Source organism: Ornithorhynchus anatinus, chromosome 2 (assembly GCF_004115215.2).
Source record: "Ornithorhynchus anatinus isolate Pmale09 chromosome 2, mOrnAna1.pri.v4, whole genome shotgun sequence".
Lineage (NCBI taxonomy): Eukaryota > Metazoa > Chordata > Mammalia > Monotremata > Ornithorhynchidae > Ornithorhynchus > Ornithorhynchus anatinus.
Genome location: NC_041729.1, coordinates 144971639 through 144984087, shown reverse-complemented (window position 1 = coordinate 144984087; position 12449 = coordinate 144971639). Strand labels below are relative to the sequence as shown.

Genomic DNA, 12449 nt, shown 5'->3' with positions numbered 1-12449 from the left:
ATAATTCCTCTAGACCGTGAGCTTGTTATGGGCAGGGAACGTCTGCTAATTCTGTTGTATTCTCCCAAGCACTTAGTAGGATGCTTTGCACACAGCATGTGCCGATTAGACTGTAAGCCCGTCGATGGGCAGGGATTGTCTCTATCTGTTGCCAAACTGTACATTCCAAGTGCTTAGTACAGTGCTCTGCACATAGTAAGCGCTCAAATAAATACTATTGAATGAAAATACTATTTAATGAATGTGCTCACTAAATACAACTGATTTACTGATTGAGTTTTTTTTTTACATGCTAAGAATTTTTTATGATATCTAATAATAATAATGTTGGTATTTGTTAAGCGCTTACTATGTGCAGAGCACTGTTCTAAGCGCTGGGGTAGATACAGGGTAATCAGGTTGTCCCACGTGAGGTTCACAGTTAATCCCCATTTTACAGATGAGGGAATTGAGGCACAGAGAAGTTAAGTGACTTACCCACAGTCACACAGCTGACAAGTAGCAGAGCAAGGATAGTTGGCGTTGGGACTCCTTGGATGATAAATAAGAATAATAAGAATAATAATTCCTCTAGACCGTGAGCTTGTTATGGGCAGGGAACATCTGCTAATTCTGTTGTATTCTCCCAAGCACTTAGTAGGATGCTTTGCACACAGCATGTGCCGATTAGACTGTAAGCCCGTCGATGGGCAGGGATTGTCTCTATCTGTTGCCAAACTGTACATTCCAAGCGCTTAGTACAGTGCTCTGCACATAGTAAGCGCTCAAATAAATACTATTGAATGAAAATACTATTTAATGAATGTGCTCACTAAATACAACTGATTTACTGATTGAGGTTTTTTTTTTACATGCTAAGAATTTTTTATGATATTATCTAATAATAATAATAATGTTGGTATTTGTTAAGCGCTTACTATGTGCAGAGCACTGTTCTAAGGGCTGGGGTAGATACAGGGTAATCAGGTTGTCCCACGTGAGGTTCACAGTTAATCCCCATTTCACAGATGAGGTATCTGAGGCACAGAGAAGTTAAGTGACTTGCCCACAGTCACACAGCTGACAAGTGGCAGAACCGGGAGTCGAACTCATGACCTCTGACTCCAAAGCCCAGGCTCTTTCCACTGAGCCACGCTGCTTCCCCATAGTTTGTGCCAAGCACTGAACTAAGCACTGGACTGTATACAAGGTAACCAGGTTAGCAGCGGTCCATGTCCTACATGAGGTTCACAGTCATAATCCCCATTTTCCAGATGAGGTAAATGAGGCCCAGAGAAGGGAAGTGACTTGCCCAGGGTCACCCAGCAGACAAGTGGTGGAGCCGGGATTAGAACCCAAGTCCTTATGACTCTCAGGCCTGTGCTCAATCCACTAGGCCACGATGCTTCTACTCTGAGATAGAGGCAAGATAATCTGGCCCCACATGAGGGTCCCAGTCTGAATAGGAGGGACGAGTATTGGACCCCCATTTTGCAGATGAAGGAACAGAGGCCCAGAGAAGTGAAGCGACTTGACCAAGATTACACAACAAACAAATGAGGGAGCTGGTAATAGAACCCAATTCCTGGGAAAAATTGACCCTTTGGAGGCAATATCTCCACATCAAACAAAAACTCCTCGGCATTGGCTTTAAAGCACTTAATCTCCCTGCCTCTTCTACCTCACCTCACCGCTCTCCTATTCCAACCCAGCCCGCACACTTCGTTCCTCTACTGCTAACCTTCTCACTGTCCCTCCATGTCATCTGCCTCACCGCTGACCTCTCGCCCACTTCCTCCCTCCTTATATCAAACAGATAATTGCTCTCCCCCACTCCAAAACCTTATTGAAGGCCCATCTCCTCCAAGAAGCCTTCCATAACTAAGCCCTCCTCTCCTCTTCCCCCACTCCCTTCTGCACGGCTTACTTGCCCCTTCGTTCATCCCTCCTCTCATCCCCTCAGCACATCCATATATATCTGCAATTTATTTACCTATTTATTTATATTAACGTCTATCTTCTCCTCTAGACTGAGTTCGTTGTGTGTTTGCTGTTATATTGTACTCTCCCAATCACTTAGTACAGTGCTTTGCACATAGTAAGCACTCAATAAATACGACTGAATACAAATACCACAATTATTATAATTAAAACAGCTCCCGGGAGTTAACACAGGGCACACTGTGAGCACTCAGTAAAAGCTATTGATTGATTTGCCAGTGTGGATAGCAGGGCCTCTCCAAGCCCTGAGGGAGGACAGCCCTCTTAAGCACACATTGGAGCTGGCGTTTTTAGTTTATAAACATCTTAAGCCTCTCTTCCTTTCTGCTGTGAGGCGGGCTCATGTCTCCCCTTTCCTAAAAAAATCCCTCCCTGGACCCTCGGTTCCCTCCAAATTATCATCCCATCTCCCACCTACCATTCTTCTCCAGACTCCTTGAGTGAGTTGGCTACACCCGCTGCCTCAAGTTGCTCTCCTCCAATTCTCTCCTTCACCGCCTCCGATGTGGCTTCTGCCCCCTCCCCCCCCCCCCCCACCAACTCCACAGAAACGGTCCTCTCAACGGTCACCAACGATCTTCTCACCAAATCCAACGGCCTCCAACTGTATCCTAACCTTCCCCCACTCTCAACTGCCTTCAACACTGTGGACCACTCCCTTCTCCTTCCCCCATTTAGACCGTGAGCCCGTTATTGGGCAGGGATTGCCTCTATCTGTTGCCGAATTGTACATTCCAAGCGCTTAGTACAGTGCCGGGCACATAGTAAGCGCTCAATAAATACTATCGAATGAATAAAATTGCCACAAAAATACAAACTGTCAACTCTATGGTGTTTCCAGTGACAGTGTATGGATCCGACATCTGGACGGTGAAAAAATGGGATAGAAAGAACATCGATTCTTTTGAAATGTGGAGTTGGAGAAGGCTTTTGCGAATATCACGTACTGCCCGAAAGACAAATAAATAGATTTTAGAGCAAATTAAATCAAAGTGGTTTTTGGAAGGCCAAATGACTTGACTTAGATTAGCATATTTTGGACACATAATCAGGAGGACTGATTCTCTAGAGAAGACACTAATGCTAGGAAAAGCTCAGGGAAAACGTGGAAGAGGCAGGCCGGCAGCTAGGCGGTTGGAGACCGTAACGACGATAACGGAAAAACCGTTAGATTGTGGATTACGGCAGAGGACAAGACGTTCAGGAGAAAGTATATCCAGGAAGTCGCTATGAATCAGGAACGGCTCAACGGCACTTAATAAGACTCGACGGCACTTAATAATAATAATAATCACCAAAAAGCCAACTGCTTTGAAATCGCTCACTTGGTGGCCAAGAAAACTGGCCCGTCTATTGCCAAAATTAAAGGGAACTCAGTGGTCAAGTGAAGGCAATCTGACCAGTTACAACTGTAGTAATACTAATAATCATGGTATTTATTAAGTGCTATGTGCCAAGCACTGTATAAGCCCTGGGGTATATGCAAGATAATCAGGTTGAACACCATCCCTGTCCCACTTGGAGCTCACAGTCTTAATCCCCATTTTACAGATGAGGAAACAGCCCCAGGAAAATTAAATGACTTGCCCAAGGCCATTCATTCATTCAATCATATTTATTGAGAGCTTACTGTGTGCAAATCACTGTACTAAGTGCTTGGGAGAGTATAATTTAACAGCAGACACTTTTCCTGCCCATAATGAGTGCATTCAGACTCCAAGAACTCTAGAAAAGCCTGGCAGAAAAGATTAGGAAATAAGTCAAATCATTCATCCTTTAGCCCTCGCAGGAACCACAAGACAATAAAGCAAATTTCAAGTCATTCTCCCGCCACGCCAGGCCTCCTTCTTTTCAAAGACTCTTGGCCCCAATCAAAGCCTTTTCTCCCCGCATCTCCTCTCTTGCACAAGCCGAGACGAAAATGGAAAGGTCACGTAGCCCGGGGATGAGATTTCTAGTCAGTCAGTTGTATTTATTGAGCTTTTACTGCGTGCAGACCACTATACTAAGCACTTGGGAGAGTACAGTACAAACAATATGACAGACACATTGCCTGCCCACAGCGAGCTTAACAGTCTAGAGTCTACAGCTTACACACTCTGCCAAGCACTGAGTGAGAAGCTGGGAAAAACACAATGAAGAATTAACCTTCCGGCACGGAGGCTTTTCAAAACAACATTTCCCGGCTGATGGATTCCGTTTCTGGTCAACTCTGTCTCTCAAGGTCTTTTGGGGCTGCGCACCCAATTCTGCTAGAGCATGTGTTTACACTGCACTATTTGGATATAACAATGAGAGATTAAAGCACTTTCTTCCCACGACAGACGTCTTCCGGGAAAACACAATTCACAAATTGAACCGTGGGTTTGGAGCAGGGCACCGTGCCAGTCAAAACATTATTCTCCAGTCAGTCTCGGCCTTACTGTACTCCGTAGCGTTGGTGAATTTCTGCAACTTCACAGTATTTGAGTCATATAAAGAGTGGCAGAGGTGCAGATCACTCTAATGAGAAGGCCAAATGCTTCGTGCAGTAAGTGCTTAATAAATAAAATTGAATGAATAACAGTGATGTTCCTTATTGAAGGCCCGTCTCCTCCAAGAGGCCTTCCCAGACTCAGTCCCATTTTTCCTCATCTCCCACTCCCTTCTGCATCGCCCTGACTTGCTCCCTTTGCTCTTCCCCCCTCCCAGCCCCACGGCACTTATGTATCTGTCGCTATTTATTTGCATTGATGTCCGACTCCCTGTCTTTAGACTGTGAGCTCGCCGGGGGCAAGGAATGTCACAATTGGTTGCATTGTACTTTCCCAAGCGCTCAGTACAGTGCTCTGTACACAGTAAGCACTTACTATGGGCCAAGACTGGGGTAGACAGAGGAAAATCAGGTCCAACCAATTCCCTGTCCCAGATGGAGTTCACAGGGTTTTAAGTCTCATTTTACAGATTCATTCATTCAATTCATTCATTTGTATTTATTGAGCACTTACTGTGTTCAGAGCACTGTACTAAGCGCCTGGAATGTACAATTCGGTAACAGAGAGAGACAATCCCTGCCCAACAACAGGCTCACAGTCTAAAAAGGGGAGACAGACAGCAAAATAAAAACAGATGAGGAAACTGAGGTACAGGACTTAAGTGACTTGCCCAAGGTCACAGCATAAATATGGTAGACCTGGGATTAGAACCCAGGACCTGACTTTTTCTATGAGGCTTCTCTGCTCAGGTCTCCACGGAATGGTGGTGGGTTCCCAGAAGGATAGCATGGCCCAGTGGAAAGAGCCCGGGCTTGGGAGTCAGAGGTCATGGGTTCTAATCCTGGCTCCGCCACTTGCCAGCTGTATGACTTTCGGCAAGTCACTTCACTGGGTCTCAGTTCCCTCATCTGTAAAATGGGGATTAAAACTGTGAGCCCCACGTGGGACAACCTGATCAACTTGCATCCCCCAGTGCTTAGAACAGTGCTTTGCACATAGTAGGCGCTTAACAAATACCACCACCATTATTATTATAATTTGGTGACATGAATCAAAAGAAATTCTGAAGTCTAGATTGATGCAGTTTATTGCTTCTCCTCTGTCCACAGTCCCTATGGGGCAAGGAGCGAAGCAATCAATTATTATTATTATTGCTATTATTTTTAGAAGCAACACGGCTTTATAGATAGAGCATGGGCCTGGGTGTCAGAAGGGTCTGGATTCTGATCCCGGCTCCACCACGTCTGCTGTGTGTGACCTTGGAAAAGTAATAATAATAATAATTATAGTATATGTTAAGTGCTTACTATGTGCACAGCACTGTTCTAAGCGCTGGGGTAGATACATGGTAATCAGATTGTCCCATGTGGGGCTCATATTTTTTTTAATACCCATTTTTACAGATGAGGTAACTGAGGCACAGAGAAGTTAAGTGACTTGCCCAATGTCATACAGCAGACAAGTGGCGGAGTCAGGATTAGAACCCACGACCTCTGACTCACAAGCCCGTGCTCTTTCCACTAAGCCATGCTGCTTCTCTTCAAAGTCAGTTCACTTCTCTGGGCCTCAATTACCTCATCTGTAAAATGGGGATAGGGACTGTGTCCAACCTGATTAACTTCCATCTACTCCAGTGCTTAGAACAGTGCTTGATACGTGGTAATCATTTACCAATTCATCATCAAGCAAGCAATGGTATTTATTGAGTGCTTACTGTGTGCAGAGCCCTGGACTAAACGCTTTGGAGAGTACAACACAACAATAAACAAACACAATCCGTGCTCACAATGTGCCTACAGTCTACAGGGCTTTTAAACGCCCCGAATGCCTCTCCTTTTTTTTTTTTTCCAGTAGCATTTATTGAGCACTTACAATGTGCACAGCACTGTACTAAGCACTTGGGAGAGTCCAATAACTAGACACATTCCCTGCCCACAACGAGCTTACAATCTCCAGGTGCAGGACGAGGTTCCGGAGGCCATAGCCATGAGAATAACAATAATAATAATTATGGCATCTGTTAAGCACTTACTATGTGCCAAGCACTGTTCAAGCACTGGGGGAGATACAAGGAAATCAGGTTGCCCCATATGAGGCTCACAGTCTTAATCCCTGTTCACAGATGACGTAACTGAGGCACAGAAAAGTTAAGTGACTTGCCCAAAGTAGCATGGTATAATGGGTAGAGCTTGGGCCAAGGTGTCAGAAGGTCATGGGTTCTAATCCCTGCTCCGCCATTTGTCTTCTGGGTGACCTTGGGCAAGGAATGTCACTTCAATTCTCTGTGCCTCAGTTACCTCATCTGTAAAATGGGGGTTGAGACTGTGGACCAGAGACTGTGTCCAACCCTATTTGCTTGACTCCACCCAGGCACTTAGTACAGTGCCTGGCACATAATAAGCGATGAACACATGCCACAATTATTGTTACTATGTATTATTATTCTGGGGTCCTTTTTGAGCCCAGTTGGCCTTAGGCTGTGAGTCGGGAGCAGAGGGCAGGTCTCACAGGGTGGTTGCCAACAGGATGTCTGTCACACGCAAACAGGAAACCGAATGCTGATGAAAGGAAAAATGGGATGTTTGTGACCCACGAACAAAAAACTGAATGGAGCCTTATCGAAGCCAGCCTTCGTGGCATGGAAATGGCCTCTAAGGTGACAGGTGACCTCTTTCCTGCCAAATCCTAACTCTCCTTGACCTCTCAACCATCTTCAACCCTGGTGGAGAACGTGGATTCCAGAACCATTCTCCCTCCTACTTAGACCATGATCCCCCACGTGTCCGACTGCGTGTCCGACTGGATAAACTTATATTAACCTCAGGGCTTGGAACAGTCCTCGGCACAGAGTAAGCGCTTAACATATTCATTCAATAGTATTTATTGAGCGCTTACTATGTGCAGAGCACTGTACTAAGCGCTTGCATTCCAAGCGCTTAGTACAGTGCTCTGCACAAAGTAAGCGCTCAATAAATACTATTGAATGAACAATTCGGCAACAGATAGACAATCCCTGCCCAGTGACAGGCTCCCACATACCACAATCATTTGTCGTTATTATTAAGGTATGGACCGGTGAAACTGAGAATTGGGGGTGTTCGTTCATTCAATCGGATTTACTAAACGCTTACTGTGTGCAGGGCACTGTACTAAGAGCTTGGGCAAGTACATCAAAACAATAAACAGTGACTCTCCCTGCCCGCAATGAGCTTACAGTCTAGAGGGGGAGAGAGACATCAATACAAATAAAATTAGTGATATGCACATAGGCTGTGAGACTGGAAGCTGGGGGGAGAGCAAAAGGAGCAAGTGAGGGTGACGCAGAAAGGAGTGGGAGATGAGGAAAAGTGGGGCTTAGTCTGGGAAGGCCTCTTGGAGGAGATGGGCCTTCAATAACGCTTTGAAGGCGGGGACAGTCATTGTCTGTCGGATTTCATTCATTCATTCATTCATTCAATAGTATTTATTGAGCGCTTACTATGTGCAAAGCACTGGACTAAGCGCTTGGAATGTACAAATCGGCAACAGATAGAGACAGTCCCTGCCCATTAATGGGCTTACAATCTAATCGGGAGAGACAGACAGACAAGAACAATAGCAATAAATAGAATCAAGGGGATGAACATCTCATTAACAAAATAAATAGGGTAATAAAAATATATACAAACGAGCACAGTGCTGAGGGGAGGGGAAGGGAAAAGGGGAGGGGCAGAGGGAAAAGGGGGGGAAAGGGGGTCTTAGCTGAGGGGAGGTGAAGGGAGGGGGTAGAGAGGCAGCAGAGGGAGCAGAGGGAAAAGGGGAAGCTCAGTCTGGGAAGGCCTCTTGGAGGAGGTGAGCTCTAAGTAGGGCTTTGAAGAAGGGAAGAGAATAAGTTTGGCGATTAAATTGCAACCACGAAGGGACACGAACCCTCAATCTTCTGATCCGGAATCAGACGCCTCTTAGGATTTGAGGAGGGAAGGCGTTCCAGGCCAGAAGCAGGACATGGGGTAGGCCTAGGACGCGTTTTCTATGGTGACAGAAGAGACAGGGGAAGGACGGGTTTTGGGTGGGAAGAGGAGGAGTTCCATTTTGGACATGCCAAATTTGACTCGCCGGTGCAACATCCAAGTTGAGATGTCCCGAAGGCAGGAGGAAAAGCGAGCCTGCGGAAGGGGAGAGGTCAGGGCTGGAGAGGGAGATTTGGGAATCATCCGCATAGAGATGGTAGCTGCAACCTTGGCATTATCCTCGATATATTGCTCTCTCATCAAAACCCGCCTATTCAATCCGGCGCGAAATCCCGTCCGTTCTACCTTCACCATCTCTAGCGTCCACCCAAACTGCTACTCCGTTGATCCAACCTCTTGTCCTCTCCCACCTTGATTACTGTAATCAGCCTCCTCGCTGACCTCCCTGCCTCCTGCCTCTTCCCTCTCCAGTTCATACTTGGCTCTGCTGCCTGGATCATTTCTGTGTAAAACGTGTTCAGTCCACATCTTCTCCACTTGTCAAAAACTTCTAGTGGTTGCCCATCCACCTCCAAATCAAACAGAAGCTCCTTAACAGCAGCTTTAAGGCACTCCATAGGCTAATTTCCCACAACCACCATTCATTCATTCATTCATTCATTCAATAGTATTTATTGAGCGCTTACTATGTGCAGAGCACTGTACTAAGCGCTTGGGATGAACAAGTCGGCAACAGATAGAGACAGTCCCTGCCGTTTGACGGGCTTACAGTCTAATCGGGGGAGACGGACAGACAAGAACAATGGCACTAAACAGCGTCAAGGGGAAGAACATCTCGTAAAAACAATGGCAAACCCACTCACTCCGAATCCTACTCTCTGTACCTTCCAATCCCTCAGCACAGTGTAGGGGATAGAGCCCGGGCCTGGGAGTCAGAAGGTCGTGGGTTCTAATCCTGGCTCCGCCACTTGTCTGCTGTGTGACCTTGGGCGAGTCACTTCACTTCTCTGGGCCTCAGTGACCTCATCTGCAAAACGGGGATTGAGACGTGGGACGGAGGGCTGTGTCCAACCTGATTTGCCTGTATCCGCGCCAGTGCTTAGTACAGAGTCTGGCACACAGTAAGTGCTTAATACCATAATTATTATTATCATTCATTCACTCATTCAGTCGAATTTATTAAGGCTTATTTTGTATAAAGCACTGTACTAAGTGCTTTCCAAGGGCAATTTAGCAACAAATAGAGACAAACCCAACAACAGGCTTTTGAATCTCCACATCCAGGAAACCTTCCCTAATTAAGCCCTTTTTACCTTATCCCCTCTCCCCTCTGTGTTGACTATGAGATTGGCTGTTGTACCCATTAAACTCTTATGTACATATCCTTATACTCTATTTCCCTTTTTGTAATTGATTTTATTGCCTGTCCCACTCTGCAGACTGCAAGCTACTTGTGGGCAGAGAGAATGTCAACAATTGCATTATACCATACTCTCCCAAATACTTAGCACAATGCTCTGAACATGGTAAGGGACCAATAAAAACCATGATGAGGGCAAACAGGATGCTTGTCACCCATCACCCACCAACAGGAAACCGAATGGGGCAGTATTGCTGATAAGAGGAAAAGCAAAATGTTTGTCACCCACAAACAGAAGCCAGAATGGAGCTGTTGCGCTCAAGCAGTGTGATCTAGAGGAAAGAGCATGGGCCTGGGAGTCAGATGACCTGGGTTCTAATCCGGATCCACCACTTGTCAGCTGTGGAATCTTGGGCAAGTGACTTCACTTTTCTGGGCCTCATTTAACTCATCTGTAAAATGAGAATTAAGAGTGTGAGCCCCAAGTAGGACATGGACTGAATCCAACTTTGTGTCGAATCCAACGCTTAGTACAGTTTCTGGCACATCGTGTTTAACTTAACCATTTACAAAAAGTATGAATGCTGTCAGTCTGTGGGGACCGGTGTGACTTTTTTTATGGTACTGGTTAAGTGCTTACTAAGGGTCAGTGTTTTAAGCAGTGGGGTGGATACAAATCAATTAGGTTGGGCAGAGTCCCAGCCCTGCATGGGGCACACCGACTAAATAGGAAGGAGAACAAGAGAACTGATCTAGGAGAATTTAAGAGACTTGCCCAAGGTCACACAGTAAGCAATTAGCAGAGGCAGAATTAGTACACAGGTCCTCTGACTCCCAGGCTCCTGCTCTTTCCATTAAGCCACGCTGCTTCTCCCATTTCTGGGAGAAGGAACCCTGTTTCCGAGAATATTTCAGTATTCCCGACTGCAAAATAAGGCTAACGCTCCTCTCCACAGAGGCATGTTCCACACATCTGAAAATTTCACATAGGTGGTCCCAGGTTGTATTCAAATATCTTCTGGAGAACTGATGCTAAGATGATAAGCAATTATCACGGACTTCCCTTGGTCCCCTTTTTTCAAATAGACCGTTTCCTGTCCGAAAGACCTTAACTGTGGTCCAAAGGTTCTCAAAAATAATAAAGATAGTGGCTCTTAAAACCCACCATTTCTCTAAAATGTTTAAGATATATTCCTTCAGGTTCTGCTGATTTAGGTAGATCCTTTTTTTTTCCCACATCGCTTCACTGCTTCTTGCCCTTCGACAGTTTGTCTTTCCAATCTTCCTAGTGAACATGTCCTGGTGAGCTATTCACTTTTTATCTTTTGTAAAATGAGAACTGAGACATACATTAGAAGCCTCTGCCTTTTTAGTCATCTGTTGTCTCCTGGGAGAATGCGGCATTTTCTCTGGTTGTCTTCTATTATAACTAATTATAATATAACTGCTTGAGCAGCAGCATGTTCTAGTGGGTAACGCAAGGGCCTGGGAGTCGGAAGGACCTTAGTTCTAACCCAGGCTCTGCTTTTTGTCTCCTGGGTGACCTTGCGCAAGTCACTTCACTTCTTTCTGCTTCAGTTCCCTCATCTGTAAAATGGGGATTAAGACTGTGAGCCTCATGTGGGACAAGACTGTGTCCAATCTCAGCGATTAGTTCAGTATCTGGCACAAAGTAAGTGCATAACAAATGCCATTTAAAAAAAATGTTTTATTTTGCACGTTGTCCAAATACAAACAAGTATTTCCCAGGTAGACCAGTGACTTAAAAGCAAATAATGTTGTGTTAACACAAAGTCATGGCTGATTAATTCACAACAACCTCATCCATCACCCAACAGGTACCCTAAACACCATCAGCAGTTTGTGGACTTTTTCAAAAACCACAGGGGTTTAAATGATTTATTCAGCTATTCCATCCTGACCAAGTTCGCCTACTTGCTTTTACATTTCTTCCATCTGCTCCCTGTATTTGCACATAATTTGTGTCTTGTCTCCCCAATTAAATGTGTAAGCTCCTTAAGGGCAGAGAACATATAACTCACTCATTAATTAAGCACTTAGTGCGGTCTTAGTGCTCAGTCTTCCTACCCCATGCCCAAGCACAAACGGGACAGGCAGACATCAGAGAACATAGTAAGGGCTTAACAGATACCACAATTATTATTAATTATAATTATTCATAATAATTGTGGTATCTAAGCCGCCTACTATTTGCAAAGCACTGTTCTAAGCGCTGGGTGATCAGGTTGCTCCATGTGGGGCTCACAGTCTTAATCCCCATTTTATAGATGAGGTAACTGAGGCCCAGAGAAGTCAGTGACTTGCCCAAAGTCACACAGCTGACAAGCAGCGGAGTCGGAATTTGAACCCATGATCCCTGACTCCCCAGCCTGGGCTCCTTCCACTGAGCCACGCTGCTTCTCACTATACATTATTATTCTAAGCAGCACTGCGCAAACCAACTGCTTGATCATCAGTCCCTTCTCCCAGGCTCTGAAACTTCGGGACTAAAGGATCATCCATTGTACATATTTATGATTTTATTGATTTTATTAATGATGTGTACACATCTACGATTCTATTTATTTATATTGATGCCTACTTGTTTTGTTTTCTGTCTCCCCCATCTAGACTGTGAGCCTGTTGTTGGGTAGGGACTGTTTCTGTTGCTGAATTGTACTTTCC

General features: G+C 45.3%; 1 protein-coding gene across 4 annotated transcripts in view; it reads right to left on the bottom strand.

Moving 5' to 3' along the window:
* RESF1 (retroelement silencing factor 1) overlaps positions 1-12449 on the bottom strand; it is a 60543-nt gene that overhangs the window by 31526 nt on the left and 16568 nt on the right. The window contains exon 1 of one of the 4 annotated variants that reach the window (XM_029055781.2): positions 2399-2456. The exons of 2 other annotated variants lie outside the window; for them this stretch is intronic. The gene's annotated coding sequence lies outside the window, so the exon portion shown is untranslated. Of the gene's footprint in view, positions 1-2398; positions 2457-12449 lie in introns of those variants that run through there. One more of the 4 variants, XM_029055753.2, reaches the window with a different exon arrangement.